This window comes from Sorex araneus, chromosome 3 (assembly GCF_027595985.1).
Source record: "Sorex araneus isolate mSorAra2 chromosome 3, mSorAra2.pri, whole genome shotgun sequence".
Classification (NCBI taxonomy): domain Eukaryota; kingdom Metazoa; phylum Chordata; class Mammalia; order Eulipotyphla; family Soricidae; genus Sorex; species Sorex araneus.
Genome location: NC_073304.1, coordinates 167,756,784 through 167,776,052, shown reverse-complemented (window position 1 = coordinate 167,776,052; position 19,269 = coordinate 167,756,784). Strand labels below are relative to the sequence as shown.

Genomic DNA, 19,269 nt, shown 5'->3' with positions numbered 1-19,269 from the left:
TGACAGCAATTTACAAATAAATAAATTACAAATAGAATAAATTTCTTTGCAAATAACTAAACCTAATGTTTATTTCTTTGTAAATCCGGCCCAACACAGACCCATTATAAACCAAAACCTCCAGTGAACAGAGCAAGCACTGTTGTTGGTAAGTTCACACAGGTGGCTTCCACTTACCTGCTGGAGCACGAGTCCTGGGTATAGCTGTAAGATTAAGATTCTCTCCCACCAGCGCTGATGGGAAAGGGAGAAAACAGGAAGAGTGGTGGCAACAACGGTATCCTATGCTTTTGAACGACTGCCATTTACTTTGTTCTCTACCACATGCTTCACGCAAAGTTTCTCATTAAAATGTAACACCAGCCCAGAATCCCCACAGAAATATTTCCAGTCCTCCATGTCTTTATCCACACCATCCTAAGGAAGCAAGGGGGAGATGAGATGATTTCTAATAATCAATGTCATTTAGTGCCAGGGACACACAAACCTTTCTACAGAATTTTTGCCACCACCGCTGGCCATCTTTAATCAAGAAATACACCCCATACCCTCCCCCCAGTCATCCTGGTCTCCATCCACCCACATTAATTACTTTAAAATGGCCTGAGAACTTATTTAATGTCACTGCTTAATCACTTTATTAAATGCCACTGCTTCTGAACGTGGATGTTTGTTTTCCTCTCGTTTCTGACATGTTCCATAGAGCTCTAATCTAAAAACCCCAGCTCTTTCCCCGAAGGAGGAGTGCTTCCCTTTATACGCCTTCTTTGTCCCTCTTGTCCCTCCCCCAAAAAAGACAAATGATGTGAACTAAGGTCTGTCAGAAAACGCATCCTTTCTTGAGGAAATGTACTGTAGTAAAGTGGGGAGGCCTAGATCACCCTTGACCCCAGTGTTTAGAGAGAAGGACAGGAAAGGAAAGAAATCAAGGAGGGGACAGAGAGAATGGGAAGTAATGGGTGAACAGGCACCAGGCTTCACTTATACCGGTAATATGGGTGACTGGTACAGCCATAGATCCAAAACAGACTCAACAACACTGAAAACCTGAGTTCTAAGCTACAACCTCTGAAACTTTGTAATGTATCCGTCAAGGGGACTGGCAGGGATGGGATGGGGGTTCGGGGTGGGGGGAAATATGGGAACACAGGTGGAGGGAAGTTGACACTGGTGGTGGAATTGGTGCTGAAATATTAAATGCCTAAAACTCTGCCATCAATAAGTTTGTAAGTCACTGTTGCTTAGCGGAAATTGAATTATTGGTACGTGCAAGAGAAAACACACAACAAAGTAAACTCATGCTTTTTGATATATTTCCCCTTGATCTTATTACCTAAGGTCCTATCAGAAAGTCAGAGCTACGGCTTCAGTATGTCCTCCAGATCCCTTCTTTGCAGGGGGAATATTTTATATCATAATTTTTTTCTCCTTTGGAGGGAGAGTCACACCTAGTCATGCTCAGGTCTACTCTTAACTCTGTGCTCAGGGATTACTACTGAAGGGGCGCAGGGGATCATATGCAGAGCCAGGGACCAAAATGGGGTCAAGCAGCATGGCGGGCAAGTCCCTAACCCCTGTACCATCTCTCCAGCCCTACCCCAGGGAATTTTATTTTTAATCACTGTTCTCTGTCCCATGAAGGGGCCGGAGTGATAGGATAGTGGGAAGGGCGCTTGCCTTGCACGCAGCCAACTCAGGTTCAATCCCTGGTGCCCCAGATGGTCTCCCAAGCACCACCGGGCGTGATTCTTGAGTGTAGAGTCAGGTGTAACCCCTGAGCATCATCATGTGTAGCCCAAAGAACAAAAGGAAAAGAAATAGAAAAAGGAAGAAAGGAAGAAAGAAGGGAGGGAGGAGGAGAGAAAGGGAGGGAAAAGAAAAGAAAACGAGGCTCAGTGAAAGTGTAGAAGCTTGAGGAATGAGGGGTCACTGAGAGAAAGGAGCCAAGAAGCAAAGTAAAGCCATGTCTGTCCCCCACGGATCTGCCAGCAAAACGGAGTTGTTGACTAAAACTCGGATGTTACTAGGCGGATAGGAGGCATCCGGGCCTTCCCGGGGGAGAGAGAAGCAAGAGTGGAAGATGGGGAGCTACAGGGTTGGTTCGGGAAGACCCTGCTGCCGAGGGCGCCGGTGGTTGTCATTACAGCTGAGAGACGAGAGGGAGAGAAAGAAAACCAAACCCTACCGAGAGCTCCCCTAGGTGTCGGGAAGACCAAATCTGGGGAACAAATACTGGCTGTCCATGGGCAGAAAAGGGGTTTTTATTGTTTGTGAATGTCAAAGCTAATTGTTGGCTGGTGGCTTGCTGCAGCTCTGGGTTCAGAAGGATTCTGAGACTCCCAGCCCAGCTGCAATGAGCTGGAAGCCAGGCTGGGGTGGACAGAGGGAAGATTGTGACTCACTTCCAAGCTGCTGCAGACTCTGTGTGCACGTACTGGTCTCTCCACCCAGTGCTACTACAAGGCCGAGATAAATTCGGGGAGTAGACACGTGATTGCCCTCCCCTCCCCCCGCCTTTTACATTTAAGACTCTTACCCTTAAATCTTTGATCTTCCTGAAATTTTAAACTGTTCATTTCAAAGGAATCTTAGAAGTCCTCTGCAGACTCACTGCTGCCTTTGTGAAGGAGGGAACTGACAGTAAGAGAAGCGATTTACTTATTAAGTTCCAGGCTCCTTAATGTACATTCCTGCACTGGAGATTAGTTTATTGTGCAAACAAAATAGGTTTCTGAAAGGGGCGTTACAAAATAAAGATTTAAGGATGTCATATTTTTCTGTTGACATCCATTTCATAAAGAAGACATTCTTTGGGCAGAAAAAAGGATTTGCCGTGGAGAGAATTATACTTCTGCTTAAGGATTTAGGAAGATGGGCTGGAGTCACATTTTAGCAACAAAAGACTAAGTATGAGATTCAAATGAAGTAGAAAGATTTAGAACTTGGTTTAAAAGCCAGGGGTTGTCTATTTCTACTCATTTTGTACACAGACCTAATAAATAATGTATGATTTCACTTTCACTCCCCCCTTTATAAGGCGCATTCTTCAGAGAGCGGATGGGTAGTGGGTAGGAACTGGCACCCTCTCGACACGCTATGATAGTTCCGGCTTTTCATTCTCCTGCTTTATTTCCTCTTCCCGTGGCCTTTGTAATAATAGCAGCGTGGCAGCCTCTATGAAATAAGAAAGAGAATTCACACGTGTTACAGAAGGCGAGAAACTCATTATGGGCCCAGGAAGTAGAAAGGAAACTATCGCTGGGGCCAGGGAGGAAATGCTGTTCGGTGGGTCGGGGGTGGGGGGGCAGCGATGGGAAGGTGGAGGGAGTCATCGGGGAGAGACTCAGACTCTTTCCCTCTTATCCCTCGTATCCCCACTCTTGGCTGTAAGGAGGGGTGGAGAATGGGGATCCATTCTGGAGGATATTGTCTTATCATTAAACTCGGGGTTCAAGTAGGTAGTGTTTTTCTTTTTAACCAACGTTGGGATTTGAGGAAAGAAACCAGTTCAGTAGACTACCAGAATAGGTTCTGGTTTGGTTTGGGAGGATTTAGGGCCACACCCACTCGTGCTCAGGGTTCTGATTCTGTGCTCAGGGATGACTCCTGATGGGGCCGGGGGTTGGGGGGACCACAGATGAGTCTGGGGGTCAAGTTAGAGTCCACTGGGCAAGCACCTTAACCCCTGTAATATCTCTCCAGTCCCCACCAGAATTGCTTAATCTCTGTCTAGAATGTATGTGTATGTGTGTGAGAGGAAGGAAAGGAGGGAGAAAAGGAGGAAAGGAGGGAGGGAGGGAAGGAGGAAGGAAGGGAGGGAGGGAGGGAGGGAGGGAGGGAGGGAGGGAGGGAGGGAGGGAGGGAGGAAGGGAAGGGAAGGAAGGAAGGAAGGAAGGAAGGAAGGAAGGAAGGAAGGAAGGAAGGAAGGAAGGAAGGAAGGAAGGAAGGAAGGAAGGAAGGAAGGAAGGAAGGAAGGAAGCACGCCAGTTCTCTGCAAAGCTAATATGACAGAATGGAATTTGGTTTCTGGGCCATGGTTGGAGACATTAAAACGTTGGTCTTTGGCAGCGAAAAAAGCTCACACACGTCCAGTAAGTACAGGCTACCTGGGTGCTTATTGATTTATCAAGCTGACTTTACAATAAAAATAGAGGCAGAGCAGGAAAAAATACCAGCAATGAATCAGGGCAGCAACTCTAACAAGGGAAGAGCAAAAGGGTGCCTGGTAGTTTCGATGAAAATCCCAAGACAGACACTGCAGATCCCTGCGGAGCCGCAGGCCTCTGTTAAGCCCTGGGCCCTCTTTAAAGCAGCCTCTCCGAAGACCACCAGCACCCACCCAGCCGCCTGTCTTCACTCCTTCCCCAAGCCTCCATGAATTTGTGAAATCCCAGCATCACATCAGTGTCGTGCTTCCTTGAGGGGACAGTGATGCACACGTCCACGTTGGCACAGCTGGAGGATGGCACGATTCACAAAGGACCCCATTTCCAAGCCTGCTCAGTGCCCGGGACAACCATGCCTAGTCCCCAGGACTCGGTCCCGGTCTTCCCAGATTCCAGAAATTCCAGAGTTAATCCCCTGCAGAGGCTCCGGGAGCCCTGCTCCCACACCAACCCAGACTTGTACTGACCTTGATCCACAGCATGGAAGCCAGTCCTGCCGCCCAAAGGGTCTTGTTTCCTGGCCTTGCTCCCCCCTTATTCTCACAGGTGCAAGGAGTGGGGAGGCTTATCTCTGCCTTGCCCACACTCGCTACACAACCCTAGCGATGTGTGAGGGGGGGTTTTCGGTGTCCACGAGGCGCCTGGAAATTGTAGTCAGGCTCTCATTTTCCAAGAGAAAGCTAGGACATTTGCACATTCGGACATTTGGACAAGGTCTATTGGTAGTAGCACTGTCACCCCATTGTTTATCGATTTTGCTTGAGTGGGCACCAGTAACGTCTCCATTGTTGTTGTTGCTGTTTTACGCCACAGGTAGCTTGCCAGGCTCTGCCGTGTGGGTGGCTCTATCTGGCCTCCAAGGGCTCGGCGTGCTGCTCCCAGTGTCGCCTTCACAAGCCTATGGACAAGTCTAGCCTCAGGGGCACTTTTGTTCAGAAAGGATTGGGAGGGATGGAGAGAACAGGCAGAAGATCAGGGAAGAACAAAGGAATGGAGTCGCCGGTGGGGATCATTTGAGGTCAAGGGTACCCAGATTGTGGGTCGCTATGGAATATGGCCTCCATTTACTTCGGTGGGCTCGTTACAACCCACCAAACTGGGTCTAGAGCAATAGTACAGTGGGTAGGGCACTTACCTTGCACCATGGCTGACCTGGGTTTGACCCCCGACACCATATGGTCACCACAATCCACAGGAGTGATGATCCCTAAGTGAAGAGCCAGGAGGAAGCCCAGAGAACCTCCAGGAACGGTCCCCAAACCAAAATAATAATAACCATTAACCCAGCAAACCTTCACCCACCAGGAGAATCAACAGTGATCACATTACTAATAAAAATGAGATCACAAACTTATAGCATTTTCTCTGTATCTGATAAACAGCAACTCATTTACTTGATGATCATTATAACAGAGAACTGAGACACACAGAGGTCATTTCAAACTTCAAGGGCAGAGCTAAGATTCAAACTCGGTCACGATGGCTAGTTCTCTTAACCGTGATGGTGTTATGCTTCATGTTTGGGCAAAGGACCATGTTCCATCCAATTAAAGATGACAGTCCAAAATGGGTTTCCTGATTGAGTTGATAGTAAGGATTTTTTAAATATACAACAGCTCAGTGATATAAGGCTGAAACATTGGGATGGGCAGCACATTTTGAACGTAATTGCTTTTCAATGGAAGCTAAGAGAATTTGGCACCACGATCTATATTATTGATGTTAATTTGACACTCACAGTTGCCAACAGCTTTCATTTAGCAGGGTGGGGGGTAATTTTGTTTTTTTGGCATGTTTGATGCCGTCCTCTTCATCAAAGTATAGCATAGACAGAAGCATCATTTACTGAGTGAGTGCCTTCTCAAATAAAAGATCACAGCAACAGTTTCTAAAATGTTAACATGATTCGAAATCTCCGGCAATGCTCAACTGCATTAAAGGATAAAGGGGTGGGGGGTTGTTTCTTGTCTACTGTTGTAGATGCATTTTTACACTAATTGATCTGATGGTGCTCGTTAGAGAATACTCTTAATACCCCTTACCTTTCCTGGCAAACACTGGGCCTCACTCATCTAAAAAACATCATCTTAAGGGCCAAGGAGCTGTCTCGGGGGTCAGGGGCACATGCCTTGCTGTGCAGGACCACATTTTAAAATCCCAGCACCACATCATGACCCACAGAATGTGACCCTGGTGGCTCCTAGCACCTTTGGACCCAAGTATTGAATATTCTGGACTGGTTGGCCAAATATTGCAGGTTCCAGCTCCTGACCCTGGAAGCACTGCGTAGGAGCCCGTCACCCCTCACCCCCACCCCCCAAAAAACACCTTCAGTCTATTAAGTCTAGATCTTCTCTCTCAATCTTCCCCCAGTCTCTCCCCCTAAATAATTCCAGACCCATTTCACAGAGGCATGTCATGGCCCCTTACCTCACTTGTCTGATCACTGAAAGAACCTCCTAAAATCTGTTCCCAGAATGCATCTGAGCCTGACCACTCTCCCCTCCCCTGCTCTTCCATCCCCTGAACCTGCTGCCCTCCTCAGCTTCACTCTGGGTTCTTAGCCCTTCGCTCTGTGCTCTCTGGAGCCCACCTGCTCCTCGATGCTATGGGTTTCTAAAGGGCCTTGCCTGCAGGGTGGAGCACGTGATGTTGGCACCCATCCTCCTGGGACTTCCGCCCCACCTGGAGTGCAAGCCAGGCCATGGCGGCCACCTGTGGGCTCCGTCAGGATCCAGCAGTACTTTTCCTGCCAAGGTCATTTTGCCTTCCTTGCCCGTGCCGACCGTTCCGGCACCTTCTGTCTCCCTGGACCAGACACGTGTGTGCCTCGGCTTGTGGTATAACTTGCCACACGAGTTGTACCATCCTCGCATCGTTGTACTCAACTGCCTTTTCCTCCCTTCTTTATTCCGCTGCCACTGTATGACCCACCAGTTCATATTTGGTGTCCTAAGCACACTTCCAGCTGGCTCTTCTGATGATCAGAAGTCCCGAAGCCGGGCTCTCTTCACAGGGAGGTCCTTGCTTGCCTTTGGTAAGTTCAAGGCATCTTACATCCTTTGGATCCTGGTTCCTTCAAAACCAGCAGCACAGAATCTTCAAGGCTCTCTCTCTGATCTCTGCTTTCATCGCCCCCTTCTTCACCTTCCCTGACTCTGGCCTCAGAGGTCCTCATGAGACCTGTGGTGACATTGGACACACTCACAGTACCCAAAATAATCTCCCCAAGTCATTATTCATCACCTAATCACCTCTGGAAGCTCTCTTTTCCCCTAAAGGGTCCCATGTCCCCTGTCCACAGTACAGGCCATCTATATTCACCACTCGACAAACATGTACTGGAACGGGGACTCCTGGGTCAGATCTGGGACAATTTGATTATCCGGATAATATGATCATGAAGTATCATCCATTAAGTGAAAAATGGGGAACATGCATTTTAATACAAAGGAATGAATTCAGATTTTGATGACAAATGGAACACATGCATAGTTTCAAAATATCTTCCCACAATTGTCTTACAAATGGTAAAAAAGCTACTACATGGATGGGGGGTGTGGCGGGGAGGGGAGAGCATAATAGATATCATCTTCGTCACATAAGATGGGAAAGAGTTACAATCGGGTGGGTCAAAGAGAAAGCACAGTGGTTGAAGGACTTGCCTTGCTCAGTTCCACCCCAGCACACATGGTGCCCTGAGGACAGCTAGGAATGACCCCCGAGCACAGAACCAGGAGTAAGCCCTGAGCACTGCTGGGTGTGACACCGACAAAACAAAGAAACAAAAAGCAAAATCAGAGTCACCCCATGACCTGCAAAAAGACTACCGCATAATCTTTATGAGATTCCTGGAAAATGGAAGGCTTAGTCTCATAACAGGGAAAAACTGAAAATTGAGGGGCACAGTGCAGAGTACTTCTAAATGAGGGTCGAGATGGAGAGTGCAGCACACTTGCCAAAATTACAGAAGGTTATTGATAGTAGATTTTGTTGAGGAAAAATACAGATTTTTCTCGTGCCCTGTGATCAAGTGTTGAGATCCAGGGTCAGTTAACACTGAAACTGAAATAAGCATCATAGAAAGGACCTAGTGAGTATAAAACATGCTCTTTGATTTATGTGCTTATAGTATTTGTTGATATAGAATTTTTTAGTTCTCAAAAAATTATTATAAAAGTTTTATCAGTAAACCACAGAAGTGAAATTTTGTTTGCCATGTTGGAGGTACAGACAGGGGCAAAATTCACAGCCCTACACGTGCAAGACACATACTGTACAACGGAACTATACCCTCAGCTCCTAAGCTTGTCATTTGAATACAGAAGCAATATTTAGAATGGCCCATGGTTGAGTGGCCCTACAGAACACGCGTATGAGGCTAATGACTCAGTATAACCAACCAAAGAACAAAACATTGCAGGGACACCAAAATCTTTCTCTAATGTTTATTCTTTAATGGTTTCTACTCCAGCTATCTTTATTACATCTCGCTTTCTGGTATGAGTCTGCAATTTTCCTTTCTCTGAGATCTTGGTACTCACAATGTAGAACTCCTGAATTCATTCATATTGGGTATCAAGATTTACCCAAGCTGGCTAAGATTTCTTGGACGCCCCATTCCTGGCTGAGCGCTCTTGGGGATGGGAGAGGAGGAGGCAGAGGAGGAAATGTACTCGAGTGTTATTAAGCAGAGCTCCTGAAACCCAAGACTACACATGTTGAGCATTTCCCACTGACCACATGTGCCCATGTGTTCTTGATTCAACCCTTGCAAAGTCTCTGTTCTCTCATCCATCAAAGGGGGCTAAATGGAATCCATCCACACGTCACCTGGGGGTGTGTACTTCCTTTCTTCTACTCCACAGGTTTTCTTCTTTTCTCTTCTCTCTCTCTCTTGCTTCCTAAATAAAACTGTGTTGCTTCCCTCAGAGTACTCAGGCAGTAGTAGAAAGCCCTGCCCAGCAGGACAACAGGATGTAGCCCAGAAAAGTGCCTGTTAAAGGCCCAGGAGATGTTGCATCTTTGTAATTCGATATTTAAATTATACTTCATCCTTTATGGTTATCATCCTTTATGGTGGATGTCTGCTATAGAACTGCATTGGCTGCTGCCTCTTAGATCCCTCCTCTAGGTACTGATATCGGCTAATGCCCCACCCCCACCCCCATCTCTACTGGGTCCGTGGAGAGAGGGATTTGAGGCATTAGCCGATATTGGTGAAGATGGGTCTGAGCATTAGCGATGTCAGTGGAGATGGGATTGGAGTATTACTGATATCAACAGAGATAAGTTTGGGGCATTAGCTGATATCACTGCTGAAAGAACTGGTTTAAGAAGAAAACACGGCAGTAAAATTCTAGGGCAAGGATCGAAATTGGACTATTGTCAGAACACAGAAAGTAAGAGAAATCCAATGGCGTAAGGAAGAAACAAGTTTTACCATGTACGTGTGTGTCCTAGGAGCCAGTGCAAGAGTCGGGTCAGTCAATACCTTGCAAATTGCCTGCACTCAGAGGTTGCAGGTTATCGCGTGCCGAGAGAAGGGAATAAGCAGGTTTTAGAAGCACGTTTCCCCGGTACTCTGACAGACACGGACCGTGCCCACCTAGGGCCGCGCTTAGCTAAAGATCAAGCCGATAGAGGTGGATATTTGTCACAAAGGGCAGTGGATCTCTGTAACAGGGTACTGAAGTGCCTTTCCCGTTGGAGCTGCGAGTGTAGGCAGGAGTTTTTACAGGACACAGGAGGAAAGCAGTGGGCATGGGAGATAAGGGAAAAGCTGAAGAGGATGAAGCAGACCGACTCCATCATCTCATGTGTTTGGTGCCTCTGTGCCAAGCTAAGCCAGGTGCATTCCCAGAGGCATTCCCCCCTCGTAACAAACCTGAGATGGGAACAGCTTTAAACGCCTTCATTTTCCTAATGAAGAAACTGGCCCAAGGGGACGAAGTGGGGGCTATAGACCCAGAGCTGGAAACTTGGCAGTTTGGGCTGCAGAGCTGGTTTATCAGAGAAGAGGAGCATTTCACAGAGGAGACTTCAGAAATTTGAAGCAGGCGAGTAGAGGGAGGCCCCTGGCGATAAGTTTCCTGGAGAAAGAATCAAACCAAGATAGGATCTGAAGAAGCAGTTCTGTCAGCAGCCTAGAGAGTGGTCCAAGGCACCAAGACCAGACTCCCAGAACAAGAATATGAAAGGAAACCAACAGAAGTTCCAGTAATTTCCCCTCCAACATCCTGACAACAGTCTCTTCTTTGCATAGAAAGACCTGAATTGGGAAGTTTGGGGGAGACACTATAAAACCGACATTGCAAAAATAAGTGGTCCATATCTTCATGCTTACCTATAGTGAAGCCCGCACTCCCTCTTTCCCCCTCCCCTCCCGTCCACTTCCCCTTCCCTCCCCCGCCCTCTCCCCCTCTTTCCCTCTCCTTCTCCTCCTTCCCCTTCTCCTCCTTCCCCTTTCCCTGCCCCTTTTCTTTCCCCTTCCTCTTCCTCTTCCTCCTCCTCCTCCTCCTTTGTCTTCTTCTCCTTCCCTTCTCCTTCTCCTCCTCCTACTTCCTCCTTTCTCCTCCTCCTCCTCCCTCCTTCCTTCCCTCCTCCTTCCTCCTCCTCCTCCTCCTCCTCCTCCTCCTCCTCCTCCTCCTCCTCCTCCTCCTCCTCTTCTTCTTCTTCTTCTTCTTCTTCTTCTTCTTCTTCTTCTTCTTCTTCTTCTTCTTCTTCTTCTTCTTCTTCTTCTTCTTCTTCTTCTTCTTCTTTTCTCCTTCTTCTTCTTCTTCCTCCTCTTCTTCCTCTTCCTCTCCTCCTCCTCCTCCTCCTTCTCTTCCTCCTCCTTCCACTTCTTCTTCTCCCACTCTTCCCTCCCTCTCATCCCCCACCACTATCTCCTAGGCTCCCCATCACTCCCCCACCCCAAAATCATTTGGTGAGCCATTCCAGAAACCAATTTCAGTTTTTTTTTCTGTGCAAAAAAAAAAAAAGTGACAGAAGGAGCCCATCACATGAGGTGGATGTGGAGCAGCTGAACAGCTAAAGAGACCAAGAGAAATTCTTGTTCTCTTGGAAACAGACATTAGTGTTCAGGCTCTTCTGCGGCAGACCGTTCTAAATATGCTAAGAAAGTTCAACAGTACTGTTCTAGAAAAAGCACAGGAACAAATGCAGAAAAGAGAGGGGGGCTGTGCTGGGAGTGAACCAGCCCTGGGCTGGGAAGGGCGTCCTCCAGCACAGCCGAGAACAGCTTCAAAGAGAGCGAGCGGTGGGGGAGGGGGGGAAAGACTGACACCTGGCAGAGAAGGAGTCGCACCTCAGCTCAGAGATAGCCTAGTTGGTTTCCAGAAAACTCATCCGTGAGAGTGCTCTGCAAGCACGTGCAATTAAGAAACACACAATGAACATCCGTTGCATGTACAGAAAATAGCAGAGAAATCTGCAAGGGGTGATATTTTTGTTTTTGTTTTTGTTTTGTTAGTGTAATGAGGGGTGGGTATGGTGCCGCCAGCAGGTCAACCTGTACCTGTGGGGCGAGTGCATCAGCAGCCTGATGGTGCCTTCAGACTTCCAGATGCCTCAAAATTGCTGCTATGCCTTTGGCCAGACCCCAACAACTTGGGGCCATGTTTACCAAGAAATTAAACGGCCAAAAGTTAGGTATGTGGGAGACACACCCATAAACCACCTCCGGTTCAGTTATAAAAGCTCAAAGCCTCTGTCCCTCTTGGAGAGCCTGGCAAGCTGCCAAGGATATTCCGCCTGTACGGCAGAGCCTGGTAAGCTACCCGTGACGTGTTTGATATGCCAAAAACAGTAATAACAACCTGCTCTTCATGTTCCCGGGGTGAGCAGACGCCACTGGACTACACTAGCATGAGACAGGGACAAATGGAGACATTACTGGCGCCTGCGTGAGCAATCAATGAGCAACAGGATGAGAGTGATGCAGTGATACAGTGTAATGAGGAGCAAGGAGGCTAGAGGTTTGAATGGAAACTTTAGTACTTCTACACCGGCCATTACTTTGGCCAGAGGCGTGAGTTCTTTTATTTTTTAAGTTTTTTTATTTTATAAAGTAGTTCACAAGGGTTTTTTTTTTTGCAATTTTTATACGTTTTATTTTCATAAAGTAGTTCACAATAGTTCATTACAGATAATATTCAAACACCCACCCTACCAGCAAGCATCTTCCACCACAATAAGAGGAAAGTGTGTCAAGGTTGTTGTATTTCATTCTGGGGCCCTTTAAGCCCAGGCCTGAGTTCTTTGTCAGTGCAAAAATATTCACAAAGTTCTTCTTTGTCCCCATCAGAGCCAAGAGAATGCCAGGGGGTAGCTCCTCCCCGGGAGAGGCTGATATTACCCTCCCCTCCAGTCCCAGACCTGTCTGTTTTGTTCCCAGACCATTTCCTGGCCCCAGAGAGTCCTTCGAAATGGGCGAGACAATAATAGTGAGTTTTGTTGAAATATTGTATGCAATCAAAGTGAAAGTAAAGTGAAATTTATTAGTTACACAGGCGGGGGGGGGCTTAGGGTGGGGGGGCTAGGGGCGTGGGGGGGTTAGGGGTGTGGGGGGGCGGGGTGGAGCTATACTGGGATTCTTGGTGGTGGAATATGAGCACTGGTGAAGGGATGGGTATTCGAGCATTGTATAACTGAGATTTAAACCTGAAAACTTTGTAACTTTCCACATGGTGACTCAATAAAAAATTTTTAAAAAAAAGAATTTCTTGGGAAAAGCAACCAAGCACGTTAAAAGCAATTAAAAAAAAAAAACATGAATAATAAAACTCAGGTAGACAAGAAAAAAAAAAAAGAAATGGGTGAGACATGGACGAGACAGGCAGAGGTTCCCCCCTGCTCCCTGTAGTCCTGCAGAGAAGAGACCTGCGTCCCACAGGAACACGGGCCGGTTATTTTTGGAGTGGAGAGGGGCACGGGGGTCGCAGAGAAGCCGGAGCCTTGCCCTGCCTCCTCGCTGGTCTAATCCGGAGATGACATCATCATGAGGTGAGGCGAAGAGGCCCTCAGGCTAACGTGCAGCACTTCCTCCAGCTCCCTGTAGCTTGAAAGATGAAACCGTTTGCTGCAAAGTGAGTGATGAACCACGCACCTGACGCTGGTAAAACATCCCCTGAACCATGACCAGTGGCAGTACAATGCGTGCTTTGAAAATGACCTAAATGGATATATAATGCACGGTGCTCAGACACTGTGGCGAAACAAGATGAATTATCTTTGCCCGGAAAGTTGCTCATTACAGAAATACAGTTTGGGAGGTGCATTTATAGAGCCACGGGAGAGTTTTAATATTCTCAGAATTTACTATGTCAATTTGTATCGTATGAAGGGATCCATGTGAGAAGAATGAGTTTTTAGGTCAAATACAAATGGTGTAAAAACAAAATCACCAAGTTTAAAAAAAAAAAAAGCCTGCAAAAATCTAATATTCAGGGAAGAATTGGCATAGATAATGTCTTCCAGAAATCATAGAACCACCGAAGTGTGTGTGTGTGTGTGTGTGTGTGTGTGTGTGTGTGTGCACGCACAAGTGGGGGCTACTTCCAGCTCTTTTATTGGCTCACATGTAATGCCTGGGATGAACCTGGGCATCTTGCATGAAAAGCATGAGCTCGGTCCAGTGAGCTCTCTCTCTCTCTCTCTGATCTAATCATTTAAAGGGCTTTAAGTTGGCAAAAAGGCAACTCTGAGTTGGGAAGCTAATCACTAGCCGTAAAGCAAGGCTCACAAAGAAGAAGGGGGCGGGCAGGAGAGGTCAGGAGATGGTACAACAGTTTGGGTGCATGCCCAGCACAGAGCCTGAAGCATTGCTGGGTGCCGCCCTGGAGGCCCCAGAGCACCCCCAGGGAAGTCCTGGTGATCCCTACCACCTCTCCAGTCCCTGTCACTGAGCTGCCACGCAGGTGGTTGAGTACCATCGGGAGTGGCCCCAGGATCCCTAAACACTCCCCTCGCCCAAGAAAGAACTGGGAGGTCTGGCTTTATGTCAAGTAAGGTTGGGTGATGCGACAGATTTAGTTTACCAAGAAGTCAACTATATTTACACACAAGGTAGAGAAGGTGGGCATGGCTGAATGAGCATGCAGTGAGCATACATCATCATACATGTGTTCAGAAACCAGTGTGGGGAAAGGTGCTGAGGAGGCCAAGGAGGGCTCCATGGCCCAGTGCTGGCCAATCTTGAGGCCTTCTTGTTCACAAGGGAGTCCCGTCCTGTTCAGCAGGCCCTGTCTTGGTATGCTTGCTTGCCAAGGGAAGCATGGGGAAGCAGGAACCCCAGCTCTCCCACTTGGCCCACCTTGCTCCCACCAGGGAAGTGCCTGGGTAGTTGGGACTGAGTAGGTGTGCAGGAGGAGGGGAGGCATTTCCCCTACCAGAGCACCTGGAAGAAGAAGGTACTTGGGTCATTCCAGGCACCCAAGGCAACCATCAAGTGGTGTCTGCAGTCCACTTGGTCCACTACAGTGGGAGAGTCCACCCCCAGTCTTCAGGGAGCTGAGCCTCTGGCAGGCGGGAGATTTACTTTTGATGAGAGAAAGTCAGTCCTGTCCTCCACCCAGCTTTGTTGTCTACTCCTGCCAGAAATGTTTTAAGAAAAGGTACAAGTGTGAGTGAGACAAAGTACTTTGATGAGAGAAAAAAGAGAGAGAGAGAAACAGAGAATGTGTGTGAGATAGTGAGAGAGTGTATGTGTGTGAGAGAGGAGAGAGTAAGAGTGTGTGAGAGAGAAGAGAGTGTGTGTGAGAGTGTGTGTGTAAGAGAGACAGTAAGACAGGGCTGGAGTGATAGCACAGCGGGTAGGGTGTTTGCCTTGCACGCGGCCAACCAGGGTTCTAATCCCAGCATCCCATATAGTCCCCTGAGCACCGCCAAGGGTAATTCCTGACTGCAGAGCCAGGAGTAACCCCTGTGCATCGCCAGGTGTGACACAAAAAGCAAAAAAAAGAGAGAGAGAGAGACAGTGAGAGAGGGGAGGGAGTGAGAGTGTGTAAGAGAAAAGAGAGAATGAGTGTGTATGTAAGATTGTGTGTGTGAGAGAAGAGAGAGGAGAGCGTGTATGTATGTCAGAGAGGAGAGAGACAAAGAGGAGATAGAGTGTGTAGAGTGTGTATGAGAGAGATTGTGAGAGAGGAATGAGAGAGATTGTGTGTGAGAGAGAGGAGAGCGTGTGTGTGTGAGAGAGAAAAGAGACAGAGGAGACAGTGTGTGTGTGAGAGAGAGATTGTGTGAGAGAGGAATGAGAGAGAGAGAGAGAGAGAGAGAGTGTGTGTGTGTGTGTGTGTGTGTGAGAGAGAGAGAGAGAGAGAGAGAGAGAGAGAAATCCTACCAAGTGAGAGAAACGCCCGGATACAGGATCACCCCACTTGGCTTTACAAAGTTGGTTTTATTGCGTTTCCCCACACTGCCCTTGTCCTGAGACTTTCTGTGCAGCTACGGTCCAGTGCTGTGGACCTGGAGCTCCGGGTGGTCTTTCCTGTTCTCATCGGGGCCTTTTGTCCCTGCTCTCCCCTTGCCTGGATGACAATCAGTTTTCAATCCCAGCATCTTTAAGGGGGAACCAGGCTAAGAACGTCCTTTTCCGACCATGTCTTAGATGCATTAGTTCCTGCCAAAGGCCCCAGCCTGCCTTGTCAGGTCAGAACCCCCAGAGGGTAAGGATGCTCACACACACACACACACACACACACACACACACACCCTACAAGTCTCAGAATAGTGTTTTTGCTTTATTAACCCCAGAGTTTGTTGTTGTAGAGGGGAGTAAAAGGAACACAGAGTTGCAAGCATTTTTAATCATGTGATGAGTCGTTTAACTCAAACCCTATTTCTCTGAGCCAGAGGGTTACTGTGTTAGGTTCTTTCTACAGAGAATGGAAATGCCAAATCATCCTGCTGTTATTCAAACTGCCCGGAGTATCGTTAGCAAATGATAGGATGGCTTGATCGTGAACTCATGACTCTGCTTGCTGGTCTAAATCTTTCTAGATGGGGCACAGATGATATTGATGAAAGGAATGTGCTCCTGGGAGGGCCACAGGGATGCCTCGAGCAAAGAGGCGCTCATGCAGGATGGAATACACCTGCGGGGCTGGACTTACAGCAGAAAACACTGGCCTTGCCAGGTGAGTGGACAGGAAGAGTGGGGATGACGCTTTGGGCACTTCATACTCAAGACATTTGCAAGGGGTGAGGAAGGGTGCCTGGCCAAACACCTGGGTGAGTAAAGAAATATCTTTTGAGGGGCTGGAGCGATAGCACAGCGGGTAGGGCGACCGGGGTTCAAATCCCAGCATCCCATCCCATATGGTCCCCTGAGTACTGCCAGGGGTGATTCCTGAGTGCATGAGCCAGGAATGACCCCTGTGCATTGCTGGGTGTGACCCAAAAAGCAAAAAAAAAAAAAAAAGAAAGAAATATCTTTTGAATGTCCAGGTGGTTGATGCCATAGGATACTGGCACCCCATGGTCTACTTGTTCCAAGAAGCAGCCAGTGGAATGGTAACTCCAGGCTAAGACTGGGACCATGATGCCGGAGAGCTGGCACAGGGGTTAAGGGGTTTGCCATACACAGAGTTCGCCTCCACCTCAATCCCTGGTAACATGGTCCTCAAGAATGGTCAGGAGTGGTGCCTTAGCACAGAGACCAAAGCAAGCCTTGAGCACTGCCCAGTGAGAACTTAGACTAGATTAAATAACAATAAATTAATAAATAAAACTAGGACTGTGGGTGCCCGGGCAGGGGAGGAAGGCAATGTATCAGGCAGTGTACCTTGCAGAACCTGTGCTCCCCCCAAATAGCCTTGGTCCCTGATAGGTCCATGACCTCAGCTGACTCAGGCAGACACAGAGACAAGTAAAGGGAAAGAAGTGAAAGTTTATTGGGAGGTGCTCCCGGGAGGACTCAGGTGAGGCTAGGATAGAGCAGTGCCCTGGGAGAGACTAAGAGGATTTTTAAGTTGTCTTGGGTGGGAAAAGGGAACCAAGAGCAGCGGAATGGGTGTGCTTGGTCTGACTCCCGTTATCTGTAGGGGGTCGATTGTGAGGAAGCGTACAATGCAGCCTGGTGGCCTCCTGGTGCCAGATGGGCCATAAGTCCTGTCTTCCTTGCCGGGGGACCGTGATCCTGGTTGCTGTTTTGTCCGAGCAAACCTTACATTCCCCTCTTTGAAATGAAGCGTATCACGTCAGTACTCTCAAGCCCAAGAGTTGGGATTGTCTCCCCCACACCCAACATTCACTGAAAAGAGAATAGAGAAGGCAGCAAGAAGCATCGAAGCCCCTGGAAATTCATGACAAATAAGCACCCAGCACTGGACTCAGCAGCAGAGCCCTGGAGAAAACAGCCAAGAGAACAACAACAACAACAACAACAACAACATGACAGTTTTTTTAAAAAATTCTTATTGGACACTGCATGTGTTCATAAAGTAAAATAATATCACTGGTTGGAGGGAACGGAAGAAAAATAACTTTACGCACATACTTATTTTTCCCAGTTTATGCAAAGTCCACACAGAGGAGGTTGTGATTCGATGCTGCCACCAGGAGGGTCCTCACCTGCCACACAAAGGGAACTGGGAGGAATTGTCAGCAGAGGGGAAACGTGCGTGAAAGTACTAAAGCAGGGCGGGCAGGTGGGAGTGCCTCGAATCCTGGTTAAGGGAAAACATGCCCCTCTGGGACTGGGGAGGGTGATGTCTTGGAGGCAGAGGCCGTTTCCGGTGCAAGGAGTGCAAAGTCAGAGCAGCCGATGTTTTTGAGATGTGAACACTTGACCCAGTTACTGTCTGTGGTCAGTTGGCATCTTCCTGTCATCTCAGCAGAGGACATGGAAATGGAGAAAGGGGTGCAGGGCTTTTACTCCCTGAAGGGATTCCCCCCACACACACTAGACTTAAAACCTCTGCAATATCACCTCCCCCGTGTATGACATTCCATTATATTAATTCCACAGAATATGACAATATATGGGTCTAGGAATTCTTCCATATTATCGGCACTTGAGGGCCACCACAATGTCCATCTCTACCCTTCACTAGACAGCTGACCTCTCTTTAGTCAAGGCAGTTGCTTCATAGAGATACGAATGAATGTTGCATCAACTAAATAAGAACAGACTAAAAATATGCATGTAGATAGTACCAATTTTTTATAAAGGCCTAGTTGATGGTTGATGAATGGTTTGGAGAACAGAAAACAATTCTCACCTCACCTCCCCGCAGCTCTGGAATTTAGAAGTTCAGGATCAAATGGTGGGGGGGGGCGAGGGGAGGGACACTGGTGTTGCTCCTGAACCCGCCTCTCCTCCGTCTGCAGATGGTTCTCTTCTCCCTGACTGCCACATGGTTTTCCCTCTGTACCCACCCATACCCCAGTCTCTTCCTGTAAGGAGCGATGCCCTGTACTGCTGGAAATAGATTCATTCATGACTTTGAATAGAATCAGGTCAGAGAACCAATTCCAGAAACCTCCAAACTAGTTCAGAAAAGACCTGGAATACCCACAGTCTGTGGGGGAGGCTGTGAGGCTGGAGATACAGGAAGAAATGTAGTTTGAACGCGAAGGCAGTCTGCTGGGAGAATTCCCACATGTTCAGCGAGGATTGGTCTTCTTCCATTGAGGCTTCCAGTTATGAGATGGGGTCCTCCACACCTCCATTAGGGCAACCTGATTTCCTCCAAGTCTACTGGCTTTAATGTTCACAGAATGTTCACAAAAACATCTAGAATAATGTCGATAGCTGGGTGCCAGGGCTTAGCCAAACTGATATATGAAATGAACAGTTGCCAGGAACCAACAGTTTACCTGGTATGTTTGCCGTATTCAAAGTTCTGTTATTCTAATGTAGACTGTAGGAAAAATGTGCGTAAGTGCATAGAAAAGTCAGCCAAGGATGATCAACAAAAACTGGATAACAAATGAAAGTATGAGCATTGTCTACACCACATGAGTCAGTGTGGGGAGTGAAGCGAAGCCCCTTCCTGCTTCCCGAGGTGCCAACATCCTCATCCCCGGATCCTGTCACTCTGCCAATTCCCTGGCAAAGGGGTTCGCAGGTGTGATGAAGTTACGGCTCGTGAGCTGG

At 47.8% G+C, this 19,269-nt stretch overlaps 1 protein-coding gene across 3 annotated transcripts in view; it reads left to right on the top strand.

Annotated features, from left to right (window-relative positions):
- Positions 1 to 19,269, top strand: part of LOC101539053 (NXPE family member 4) — a 388,567-nt gene that overhangs the window by 283,691 nt on the left and 85,607 nt on the right. The window lies entirely within an intron of this gene.